The 13,991-nt window shown below is 43.5% G+C and overlaps 1 long non-coding RNA gene across 1 annotated transcript; it reads left to right on the forward strand.

Annotated features, from left to right (window-relative positions):
• The first annotated feature begins 6,782 nt into the window (after nucleotides 1-6,782).
• Nucleotides 6,783-9,866, forward strand: LOC135498241 (uncharacterized). Its single transcript, XR_010449030.1, has 4 exons — nucleotides 6,783-6,888; nucleotides 8,234-8,326; nucleotides 9,013-9,061; nucleotides 9,595-9,866. It is a non-coding gene; the product is annotated as an uncharacterized LOC135498241 (long non-coding RNA).
• Nucleotides 9,867-13,991: the final 4,125 nt, after the last annotated feature.

Below are 13,991 nucleotides of genomic sequence, written 5' to 3' on the forward strand. Positions count from 1 at the left end.
GATAGGTATGCACTCACGGTGAGATGGCCCGGATTAGAGAAGCCAGGATTTGTAACTCACACAACGTAGTGAGTGTAATGGTTACGTATACACTGTATGTATAGTCTAAACAAAATTCATGTATCCACCATGTCCATCGAATCTGAAAAAAATGTGTGCAGACCCATGACAATTATGATTCCGGTACAGTTTGTCGCATTCCATACGGGCCTCGCGTTGGCCGATCCTGCATTCACGACGCACCGCACCCACAGTTACTACGTCGGATTCCCATTGTTTCCTTCCTCGTGACGCAATTATTTCATGACGTCATGAGCCATTGACCATTCACACAAGTAGATTTATTCACACCGGCGCCACTGAAGTGCGAGTGTGGGACATCATGTATTTAAAAATCGTCTGCTAGGACATACAGGACAACGTCGGCGGAGACAGTTGTGACATTTCATTGCAGACAAAGAAAACGTCCTCTTCTTCTCGATTTACGTACCTTACTTCAAAAAAGTCAGTTTTAACACTACTGCACAAATATAGAGTGGTCTTAAAGTTCCATTTGGATAGAGATTTGACGGACTGATTTGGAAATTCATTCCAACCATGCAACTGTTTCAGAAATGAGAAAAAGCTCCAGGGTGTCATGACATGCATGATGTGTCTTGCCTCTGCATTTTGGTACTCAGAGGGTTTTCAACTTTCATATCATTGAAGAAATAATTCATTCCAATCTACTAGTATTCCAACCACAACTGCTCTGGAAAAAGAAATATTTCCAATGTGCCTTGACTAGAAATTTTCTTAGGGCCATACGGGGGGGGGGGGCTACTTACATAATTTAAATTTACGCCAGGGGCACAGGGCCCAGCATGCCAGGGGTTTCATGCCATTTAAATCAGGATGAGCTGTAGGCCGAGGTCAGGCCCACTTTATAATGCATTTTATATATTTAGGGGTCAAATGCACAAAATCATCATTCTCTGTATACTGTAGCAGTTATGGTTGGATTGGAATGAACTTTTGAATAGATGAAAACAAAACTATATAAGCCTAGTAAGAGCCTAACACTAACAGTGTTTTAACTCCATTATTTTCATTCAAACAGATTGAGATTTCATTCAACAACAAGATAATGAACAAAAATACTCCTAACATGATGGATCATTCCTATTCTTGTCATCCAACACCTGTATTATCGCCAAATTGTCAAATTCAGACGCCTGAACATGAAACATGTTCCAACTTGGATCACTGGGACCAGCAGTATGCTCAAAGAAAAAGACAAAGTCATATGGAACAGACAGCAACAAAGACTCAAACAAAGGACAATCGATTATCAATACCTTCTGATAAACACTCCCTGGTACGGAAGTCTTCAATGTGCAAAATGTCCCTGGGGATAGGAACTGCCTTTTTCATTGTCTCAGCCTTGCAATCCATGGAGACACTTCCCATCATGGACTGTTTCGCCAACTCATTTGTTGCCACATTGAACAAAACTGGGATCATTTCGAACAAGCTTTATTAATTTGCCATGAGCTGCCCCAAGTTACCCCTGAATGCTATCGAGAAGTGATGATTGCTGGTAGCGGATATGCTACTGTCTGTGAAGTTAATACTGCAACCAACATTCTCAAGTGTTACATAAGAGTCTGGTTACAAGGGCTCTCCGGTGACAACACAATTCGATACTACCTTGAAGAGTTCACCACTGATGATCCATTGAGAACAGTCACTCTTTTACTAAGACACCAGCATTTCTTGTTACTGGTAAATGATACACCACCAAATCCACCTGTTCAACATAAAACAATTAACCTCCAGTTTAAGAAAGATCCGCCACCAGTTGATAAAAGTATCACAAGGGACAGACCAACCCAAAAAAGGAGAAAACAATCTGATAAGGCAAAAACAAGGGCAAATCAATTAAGAAAGACCAGCAAGAAGAAATAAAGTAAAGATCACAAGCACTCAAAGAGACCAAAAAAAAAACAAATTCAGCACTGCAATGAAGACAATATAACAGAACCTGAACCTGAACCCACATAATCCAAGCATTTTAACCAAGCAAAGTTAGATTCAATTCGCAATTTTGAGATAGAGCAGATGGCCTACCAGTTCAAATTCTGCCAAATTTGCAATGAAAGAAGACTCGAAATGAAGATTTCAAAGGATCCCACAGTCTGCCAACGATGCTGCAAAGAAAAAGACAGCATAACACTATTCTCCTCACAAAACAACATGGATCCAGGAGTCGTTCCACCAGACCTTTAGAATTTAACTGTCATAGAGCAGCAATTAATTTCTCGAATTTCATCATCAATTAATGGCCACATGCTTAATCATGGTGGAATTGCAGCAAATGGACACTGTGTCACCTGTCCACAAGCCATTGGAGAGGTGGCCAAACTATTTCCTAGACTTCCATCAGAAATTAACATAATCAGAGTTCGCAGGCAGGGCAAAAATGAAACAACCAAGGAATTCAATGTCCGGAGAAACGTTGTTGAAAAGGCTTTGAATTGGTTAAAGAATAACAACCCTGCATATGGGGATATAACCATATGCTCTGAAAGGCTTAGCCAGTTGCCAATTGACTGGGAGATAGACAACTTGCCAACAGTAGAGTACGATTCAACAACAGTGCATAGAGATTACAGAGGACCTGCCCCAGACCAAACAGATCCTGGAGAGACGAATGATGGGGAAACTGTTTCAGGTATCCTCCTGCGAGATCCAGCGGTTTATCTGAGGCAAAACGTCGAAAATGTTGTAAAGGATGTGCTGGGTGAAAAACATGGAAAGGTTACAGCCACCAAAAGGGGAACTGTCACCATCCCATGGCCAACCTGAGGTGATAAACCACTGTCAGAGTTCACCACCAGGAATTTCTTTACCTTTGCATTTCCATGTTTATTTCCACATGGTACAGGGGACTTTTTTTCCAATCGCAAAACAACTTGCACTTCTTTGGTCGACTGGGCAGATCATCTCATGTGGTACCAGGATGGACGATTTGCTCGCCACCAGTGTTTTAAGTTCATTATCCACAACATGATAATGAGGAAGAGAGCCCTTGAAAACTCTACGTATATTCCTTCAGAGGTTAGGTGACCAACACCTCACTGTTGAAGAACTGAAAGAAAAGATTCAAAATGGTGACAAATCTATTGCAAACAAGATACTCAACTTCAGTGCCAGCCTCAGAGGAACCTCTCAGTATTGGTCGCAAAGATTAAAAGAGGCCCAGTCTCTCATTCACTACCAAATCATGAAAGGAAAGGGTCTCCCTTCACTTTTATCTACCGGGAGTTGCGCAGAATATTATTTTAAACCATTGAGGAGACTTCTAGAACTATATATCAATCAGACAACAGGAAAGGCCATTGACTTAGAAAACAAAAGTAAACTTTTCATCGCATTACAGGAACATTCTCACATTGTTGGTCATTATTTTGATCTTCGTACTAAATGCTACTTCGAAAAAGTGATGAGGCCGGCCTTTGGAGTGGAAGCCTACTGGTACAGGCAAGAATTTGCCAAAGGCAGGGGGATTATTCACTGGCATGGCCTTTGCTGGCGCGGTGATAGAGAACCACACAATCTCCTGTATCAAGCCTTTGATGATGATATTGATGAAAAATAATAATAGTAATAAAATTGTTACTTATATGGCGCAACTTTCCAGAATTAGTCCTGTTCAAGTGCGCCCTCCCGTCGAGTTGTAGTATTGACTATAGAGTTCTGTTTTTATCTGTCCCCTGAATGCATTGTAAGTATTGTTTCTAATGTTACCGTTTAGGCTATTACATAGCCTAGGGGCACTCCTGGAGAAAGCTCGGCCTCCAAACTTATCAGCGTTGAACCGTGGTTCAATGAGGAGAGCCTGTGCTTCTGATCTCAGGGGCCTGGCTGGTGAGTACAGTTTTAGCAGTTCTGTCAAGTATGCTGGCGCACTGCCATTGATACATTTGTGGACTAGTGTTAGAGTCTTAAACTCTATTCGTTTATATATATAAGTTATGTCGTGCCTATCTGTCCTGACGTCAATCATGCTCGCATAAATTATAGGTTACGTCACGGAGACTGTCTTGGAGGATTCAAGTAATGAGGTCTGAACATGTATTAACTTTAATTCAATGGCGATGCCTTTTATATTGTTGCACTATTCTCAGTTAGTTTGAGTCCCAGAACTATTCAATTTAAGAGCTACTCGGCCACGTTCACCTGAGTTCGCATATCCTCAGATACCTCCCTGGCGAGCAGCCTATGGCTAAACAGGAGCTGCGGGGGAAGGGCGCACCGAAGGAGAAGGAGTCCTAAAAGGGACTATACTGGAGGGACCAATAATATATTATAACTGTAAAGGGGTTAAATCAACGGGAAAGTTCCCTAATCTGATACACATATACTTACTGCCAAAGCAACGTACTAACTACTTGATGCAAGTGCCCTCGGTGTGAAAGTGTGCCCAAAGTACTGTCATGAAAGTCTTGGACAAGTGTTCACCCTAGGGAAGTGTGCACCCTTGTAATTAAATATTTACCCTTGCATCTATATAGTTGCAAATTTAGTTTAGTATGGCATTCAAGAGGAGAGGAAAAGAAGCGAGACCGTTCACAGTGCTGTGTGAAACCCGTCTGCCGTCCTGCGCTCCCAACCGTCAACAATGGACGTCATGACGTCGGTTGTACCCCCGCTGCTGAGTGACAGATTTGTTCACAAGATAACATCAAACATTATTAATTCTAGTAATGATTAATCATAAAAAATCGCCTTACGCGGCTCTAATTAACATAAGACATGTAGCACAATATTAGCTTCTGTCTGGTAAGTCACAACATTAAGTTTCAGTACATTCTTCGAGTATTTACAATGACCACTCAAGCGGTGACGAAAACAGCTGAACAACAGCCAGCCCGTCTGCTTTGATCAACATCACGTGACCATCTTGATGACGTCATCTCACGAGAGGCGATGAGGCGCATGGCGGCTTCGAAGAAAACGTGTACAAAAGAAACGTGAAACATCGGCAATTACGGACGGAATAATTATGTTAACTACCTCATATTTACAATGAACGAACCTAGCAATATCCTGGACGGACTGACATTAAACTTAACACATGGTAACAAGGTAAAACAAAGTTGGAAGCTATGCAATTGTCCAAAAATGGTCCAATCAATACTTGCCGCTTACATCAACAATAACACTAACATTGTAAAATCCTCACACATTTTTTCCGTGACATGGTCAATTCAACAACAGATGACATCGCAACCCCCAATTCAATTTGCACCAAACTACTCATGAGCACGATCAAAAGAGATATTTCAGCCACTGAAGCAGCTTACGAGTTATCATCCTTACCTCTTTATCGCTGTAGCCACCAATTCCAGAATGTCAGTATGTCAGGTGCCAGGAAACTGGAAAAATCCGGTACTACCCTAACAAAGTTGACTCCTTTAGACAAATACCTCTCTCGAGATGAAAAGGATGAATCATCGTGGTATGACTTCACCAGTCGAGGTGGAAGCGTTCCAGTAATAGCTGGTGGTCATGTCAAAGCAACATGGCCACTCTCAGAGGAATACTCCAAAACAATGTTACTCCTGCACTGGCCAAACTGGAGGGCAATTAGTAAAATCAAGCCTGGCAACACCTCCTGGCAGGATCAAATGGCACTATTCCTTTCAATGGATGCATCACAGCTGATTTAGAACGTGCCAAATCTGGAAAAGAAAATGGAATAACCGATCACGAAGAGAACTACGATGATGATGCAATTGATGGCCAAAATCCTGATGAGCCAGAATGGATGGACCTGGTTAGACCAAATCATGAACATGTCGTTCCCAGCACAGACTTCATTTACGATGATGGTGGTCCAGAGCACAACTGTAGTGCCTCATCTAGAATATATCCAGCAGATCTTGGTGTATCCTGGCTCAATGATCTAAAAAAAGCCCAAACAGAACCAGATCACCTAATCTTACCAGAGGTCTCTATGACATCGATGAACAATGAGCAAAAAGATATACACTGAAATAGCTTGATTGATTCCCGATCAACCCAAAGTGTATCTGCACTTCCTGTTGCAATAATATTGTGAAAGAACAGGCCAAGTTCTATTTACACTGCGTCCACATATTCCATGTCTCATGAATGAACGTAGTTAGCTAGAAATGTATTCATCATATACGAAGTCCTAGAATGCTCATTCATAATTCAAAAATTCGAAATTCCCACCAAATTTATTTAGTCTCTACAATATATGACCACGGCGTACATTAGCTGCGTATTGTGTACATAGTGCATGGGTGGTTTTAAAAGCGGAAATATAGTCCCTCGAATCATAGAGTCCTTCACAAATGCCTGTGAGGAATTCTAGTCCTAAATCCATGCCAGTTCATCCAGAACACAAATCCTGGCCTCTCAAATCCGGTGTGACAGCGGATATAGTCCCCCTGGAGTCATAGTCCGGTAGCATTGTATTTGATCAATTAAGCAGCATGATCTATTGTACCGCTAACCCTAACCAAGACATTTAGCAATGCGGGCTATTGTTACACGGACTATCAGCCCTAGGACTACTATCCCTTGCACACCGGGTCTTTTTTCACCGTGAGTGTAAACCTATCCTAACCACTTGAAATATGTCAAGTGAGTAGGAGTAACAGGTTGAAGTTGAAGTCGAGTGTCAATGGAATTTTGCAGACAGTGCAGTGACAAAGCAGAATTTCCAAGCATTCACGAGAGCTTTGTGCTCAATTACCCGACGCACATCCAGAATAAGCCCTGCTAGACCTGGCTACAAATACTAAACCTTGCCCGAACCAACACCCATTTCAGTCGTTGGACTCCAAGCGTAGTGCAGTGGCATCTTTTCAAAAGGTAAGTGTATTCTGCCAAAAATTCCCTCATTGACATCAGCAGATGGTAACAACGTAGGAGGGTGGTTCTCCCTGACCAAGGTGTCATCATCAAGCTACTTTTCCATACTGGCCCTTTTATATTCCTCATTCGACATGTTATTTTGAACGTCAAAAAGAAGCGGTTTTGTTCTTTTTTCATCTTATCCATGCTCTACGCTTTAGACCACGCTCTACGATGCATGAAAAGCCAATCACCAGGGCAAGGGTTGAAGGCATGACTGCTTTGGAGAATGGTTGAGGTATGATGGCTGGTTTGACAAAACCTTAGCGAGCAGTTAGAAACACGAGCCATCATTTGGGAGGACTATAGAGCTGCATGTTCGCGCATTCGAAGTTCTTCAGCTTTGCGGAATTCTTCATGTGACTTTACATTGGTTGATCCCGCGTAAACACACCACTGACTGCTAAGGATCCCCTGTTTATTGTGGCGATGAAAGCAAACTGGTTTAGTATACGTGTGAATTTCTACGTATTGAGATTTCGCATTTGTTTTAGGGCAGTACAGTGTGGCGTAAATTGAAAAAGCATTGCATGCGTTGTCGTATTCTGTCCGTTCAGTTTGTAAAGGGGGCGCAAAATGACGAAGCCCAGGGTCATTTGCAATCACGATTGCAGCAACGCACGCAATTCATACGGCTTTGTTATTTTACGCCCCACTGCTCGCCCAAACACCCAGACAAACGAGTTTGTTCTGCGATTCAAGCAAATTCGCGTTTGGCGACAAAATACCTTAACTCCTACAACCTTATATATAAGTTTACCACTGAAGGCGATTGCGAGAACGCACATGCCCGCCTTTGCTCTGTTATGCTTCACTGCACCCAAACCGAACCAGCAAAAGCTTATGCTTTGCAACATTGGAAGTGGCTGAATGCGATTCCGACATCGCAAGTGGCAATGCATCATATACAGTGCAGAAATAGTTATTGTATTGGAATTTTTTGCAACATCGCGTAAGTTGGCAATCTTTCAGTTAAAGCCTACCTTATCCCTTGACATAGACAGGTACATGAAGATAAGAACTCTAGCCCAACTGACAACAGTGTCAACATTCGTACTATTTTATGTGTGTTCTCATTGAGGGTGTGTTTTTCAGTCGAGGAGGGGGGGGTGAGCTCTCATTTTTACGTGCCTGTCGTGTATACTGTTCCATTGCGTCGAGACTGGTGCATTACCTCGACAGTTAGAGCAGCGAGATACCTTGTTGTAGTTATCCTAAAAAAAACAGAGTCAGCCGTATCCTCCTCCCCTCGCACACGTTCGGTCGTTAGTAATCTCAGTTTCCTCTTTTTGCTACATTCCAGGAAGTTACGTCTCTCTAGCAATATTTCTCACTGAAAAGATGAAGACCATTTGTGTCCTGTTCGTTCTGGTGGTGATCTTCTCCTTGGTCCTTGGTAGGTTTACATAACACGCCCCGCAAACGAGCAGATTACGCGCTGTTTCTGATTATAATCCCTGCTATGTGCGACAAAGAGATCTCACGCCTGCCTTTAAAACGGGTACTGAATCGCTCAGTTTGCGATAATGTTCATGACATTAATTTTATGAACGAGTAACCTTTGCGATCTCAGAGCCCAATATCCTACTTGCCTTATACTTGGGAAATCAGGAGTTTCTCGAATAATGCCCCGTAGCCTGCTCAGGGAGAATTCTTCCTCTAATATCATTACAGGCTCGTCGAAAGGTGGACCGACATTGCGCGCCGACTTTATTTACCGGGAGGCGAGAGCCTTTTTTCGACGGGGTATAGGTTTTATTAATTACTTGGCATGCGATTGTAACAACGCATGCGACAGTGCATTTTTTATTTCACACGGCTTTTTCAGCGGACACTGTACTCAAGCAATGCAAACATCGCGTGCTTAGTGAAATTCATGGGACAAGTCTTAATGCATTTGGTGACGCGATTCAGTTCCCATGGATTTCACAAATCATTCGATTTTGTACATTGCCTCGGTGCAGTGTGGCGTAAGTTGACAAAGCAGTGTATACCCGGTGGCAATCTCATTCACTTTACCCCAAACTTACTACCCTTACCAAACACCTGAATTAATATGCCCCGTCTATCCGTTACTTGCAGGAGATAACGTCGAGGAAGGATTCAATGAAGAAACGGATCTGGAAAAACGGTAGGTGACACAGCCTTTGGGTTCCTCTCTCTCGCTTGTTCTATTGGTGGCGTCACAGTAAAATTGGCTTTTGGTCACACACAAAGAGGCTTCAAACAGCATCCTCCCGTAATCAGTCCGCCAAGGATCCTCCTACCTTGAACCAGAATTAGCCATTTGCCCCCCCCCCCCGCTGCCGATCAAACTACGCTAGTCATGACAGTTACAGCTTGATCAACGGATCCATCATATGTAAACCTATTTATGGATCTCTCCTTCTCTCCTCCACGCTAATAGAGAGAAATTTCGCTCTCCCGTAACGCCGAGAAATCCACCGAGAAAGAACCCATTCCTGCGTTTGACGTCCCAAGTTTTCGTGAAAGATTTCCCGATCTCGTGCCGGTCTACGTGAACCAAGTGCTTTATCATATACCCTTATGCACTTGTATCTGGGCGCTAGTTTGGGATCGGGAACTCGGGAAATGCCGGACTGATCGGTTTTTGGAACGGGATTGCGAAGCCTCACAACCCCCTTTTATCCCGCTTTCTTTCAGGTCGGACTGCTTTCCTGTCGGTCACTTTTGTACCAAGAACTGGACTTGCTGTAACACTTCAGGTGGCATTCCCCACTGCGGCTGGGACTTTAAATGTTACTAATAATCAGACAACATACCAGTACCAAGGATGAAATGACTTGGATAGAACATTACAGCATCCTTCTGTACCACGTTCGTGCTTTTCTGTAATTGCTTCGACCAAGAATCAATAAAGATTATTCTTTTTTCCTTCTTGCTATACCAAATAAAGAATTAGTTGCAACCAATAAGACTTGTTCCTATGATTCAGTGTTTTTTTTCGCGCCTATATGTTCCACATATACTGTAGTTTCATGAAAATAACACCACTTCGGGATATTCAAGGCCCGGCCTCTTCTCTCGAGTCTATTCACCAGAGGTAACCAATGAGTGACTTCGCTGGCCCTTGTGATGGCTCAGCCGAGCTGTCACGGTTACGCTAGATCACTTATTACCGCAGCCCTATTGATTTCAAGTGTTGTGGGCCTACTGGTCGATGAGTGCGCATGTGGAATGACGTAAAAGGTAAGGCCACTCGCCGACCCTTTATACAGGTTGTATCATAAAACTGAAGCACCTTTTAGATTGATCCAAACCCCCAAAACAAAAAAAGTCCTTATTAAAACTCTGAAGAAAAATCTACGAATGCTTGCATCAGTAAAGCAAAGTGAGATTCAGGCAATGATAGTAGTCACGAAATTCCGAAGAAAAACGAGGAGCTCATCCTCTGTTTTTCTACAACCCTCTTTTTTTATGTAGACTCCCTAGGCCTACGTGGGAGAAAACAGAATCGAAGTTTCTAGGATTTGTGGTTTTCTTGAGTAATTCTAGGGCATCTTAGGCCTATAAATGAAGCCCCACTGAGGGTACCCACATTAGAGACAACCTGTGCGACAATGGATGCTGTAGAGCTGCAGAGAAAACGACGCCGGTGCTACACCGTGACAGAAAAACTTGCCTACCTGAGAGACCAGAAGGAGGCACTTGTGAACGGTACGGTGCGCAGTATGAGAGAGTTCGCCGCCCACTATAACATCCCCTGGGAGACGTTTAGAAGGTGGAATCTCGAGGACCTCGAGCAGAAGCAAGAACAGGGGCATGGCCGGAAGAAGACGGTGATGGAGCCCCGTGATCCGTTATGGCCACAGGTTGAGGACCAGCTTTACCAATGGCTGCAGCAGATGAGAGAGCGTCGCTTCGCAGTCTCCGTTCTCGACATTTAAGATAAGGCGTTGGTAGTGTGGCAAAGCTGCAGTGGAATGAGTCAGCCCAAGATGTCAGAGAAGGGATTCAGCATTGTCGCCCTCAGCTAGGGGATTTCAACGCTTCCATATGCTGGGTGGAGTGCTTGATGAAGAGACGCCACGTGTCCCTACGGAAGAATACAACGACCGTCCCCGCTGATGCTGCTGCAAGGATCCAGACCTTCTGAGATGCGGTTGCTGGGAGCATCGATCATCTTGATATAAAGATGCGGTTCTTCTTTAATATTGACCAAACATTTGTCCTGTTTGATATGAGAACCATGTACACGGCCAACACCACGGGGAGAAGGCCATAGACGTCCGATTATCCAGGTCCAATACCAAGCTGGGATACACCGTCACCCTCTGCATCGCAGCCTCTGGAGCAAAGTTGCCGGCGCACATCACCTTCCCCAGAACAGGTTTCGTCCGGGTGTTTGCAGTCCTCCAAGACAACCCACCAGCAGATGTAAAGATTACCCCATCGGAAACTGGTTGGATGAGGGAGGAAACGGCGCACCACTGGTTAGATGAAGTCCTATCACCCTACGTCACCGACAACGAGACCGACCAGTTCCTGTTAATCGTCAATCATTATCAGGTCTACCGGACAGAGAACTTCCGGACGAGAGTCCGCGACATGAGAGGCAGCCTGGATTACGTACCTGCTGGTTGCACATCCCTCGTACAACCGTTAGACGTTGCTGGACAATCTAATAATGTGTATCTTTAGGTTTGAAAAAAAATTGAATCGGGATTTGCATCGTTCTTTTTTATTCCTTCACTGATCACTTCGGACAAGACTGTACATTCAGAGGGATGTTCGGTTTTGTCTCCAGATATGTGACGGACAACTTCTCATTCTTACCAATTTCGCACTGCAAAGTATCTTTGAAAGCACGAAGCTGGTAAGGGATGATAAGACCCGAAGAAATGCTCCATTACCTCCCTGAGCAGTGCCTCACTTTGAAAGGGCAGGTCAGTCCCTAAAACCAGCAGAAGCCAATATGTCGGTTGGACTTTTTTCATGGACACCCTGTACACTATCAGCCATTAGCACTGGGACACCCTTTACACTACCAATGACGATTAGTTGAAAATGTTCTGGGACACTCAGTACAATGGCCGAAGGCCCGATCCCATTATCCCATTCATAGGAGACCTACGAATCGGTTTCAACAACCCAAACAATAAGGATCGGACTCGAAACTGAAGTATATTGGATATGAGGCCTGGACAACCCTCTCTGGAATCCCAGCCAATGATCGGCCTTCTCAACAGCTCTGTACGCCACCCTATGAGTTAGGGGCGGCGACACCGGCTGTTAATGAAGTGGTGTTATTTTCATGAAACTACAGTATATCGAGAGGCCGAGTATCATACTGTAATATACTATACTATTTTGTCTGCTTTGGAGAATGGTGGAATATTGAATACTACTGTACCAGGATGAGATACTATGCGCTCTTGGTTTCTTTTACAAGTAAATGTCCACATCCTTTTGGGCATCCTGAACCTCAAGCCAACACTCGGCACCAACGATCGAGGGGATGAGGATACGACTGACTCTGGTTTTTCGAGGACCTTTTGGGCCGCTGGGCGAAAACTACTGGCGCAATTTCTTCAAAGTTTGACCTCAGACCAAAAGTACTTTTGCCTTTAAGCAACCAGTAATTGGTCTCTATAGAACCATATTTTGCTTAATCATTCACTCTACATCCGTGCAGTGGCCAATCAGCGCCACCCGTGGGGTCTAACGGTATTAGGCTAGCTCGTTTGCATACCTTTAACGCGTTCAATTTCTAGCGCCGCGCTTCGGTAAGCACCGGATCTCGGGCCTTGAAGCGCATGCCCAGTATGAATCGAGCCCGAACGCTTTGGCACCAGGCCCGAGTAACATTATGGTAATGTAGCGTAAAAAGAAATGACCAGACACACTACCGGGTGTGCGTTGCGTTAACTACAAAAACTACTTACTAATCTTATTGACCAATTTTTTTCACATCTAAATATCAATTTCTTTCAACAGCTATTATATTTTTGCCAGAAAAGTGCAGTCTGATGCAATAAACACATTTCTTTTATTTCGCAAAGCCGGTGTAATGTTTTTGAGTGTTTCTATTTTTGAGTGTTTCCCCTCATTGTTTGCGAACGCTAAAAGATAGATTGACAAGTTTTTCTGTGTTTCCCCCTATTGAAAAGTCATGGTCTCTCTAGCTGCCTATTGTTTGGAAACACTGACACATGGGAAACAACCACAGATGTTACACCGGCATTTACAGGCTCGTTTGGCATACTTTCTCGAAGGTCACGTGCGGCGGCCATTTTATGTCGAAGTAACCCGCTCGCAGGGTCGCTCACTTCGGCCTGGCGCCAGTACCAAAACGAACGAGTGATAAACCCTTCATCCTTATTCTGGCCTTTCTATTTCATAGGATTTGAATGGGAATACGAATAAAAATCTTCAAACGCTTGTTAGTTTTGTTCAAAATCATTATCTACCTTATAAAAAAGTGTTATTGTCAACTTGATTGTTTTAAAATTGTTCACTTAGCCAAACAGTTGTGATCCATGGTTTTTATATGAATAACAAACATCTAGTTGACATTTAAATTTAGACAGATATTTGGATAATCAGAGTATTTTTTTTTGTTGTACTACAACGTTTAGGCCAACTATAGACTAATTAGGGGAAGATTTTCTCCTCTAGACTCCCTTGGAACTCCATCGCATCATCCTAATTTGGTCTCCTTATGGTGTGGAACGAGGTCGGTCCACTGCGTCCGGTGTGTAAACGCAGCAGGTTCACATAAAAACTCCGTTTAGGCTACTCTTTCCTTTAAATCTTGCCTGATTATAACTTTTATCAAACGTCGATAAAAGATCGCAAGGTCTTCATCGGGAAACAAAAAGGCGTGAAGTACAAGGCTTCAAATAGATAGCGCTGACATCAGAATTACTTGAAGGCGATATGCCGTTACATGACTTAAAGGCGATATGCCGAAACAATCTGATTATAGGGCCCTCCAGTATATACCCGAGGTCACAGACTGAAATTAACGACGGTGAGGGCTAAGCAGATGTGTATTAGTGGATTTCTATTTAACTGGACCACAAGTAATACGAACGGTG

Source organism: Lineus longissimus, chromosome 13 (assembly GCF_910592395.1).
Source record: "Lineus longissimus chromosome 13, tnLinLong1.2, whole genome shotgun sequence".
Classification (NCBI taxonomy): Eukaryota; Metazoa; Nemertea; class Pilidiophora; order Heteronemertea; family Lineidae; genus Lineus; species Lineus longissimus.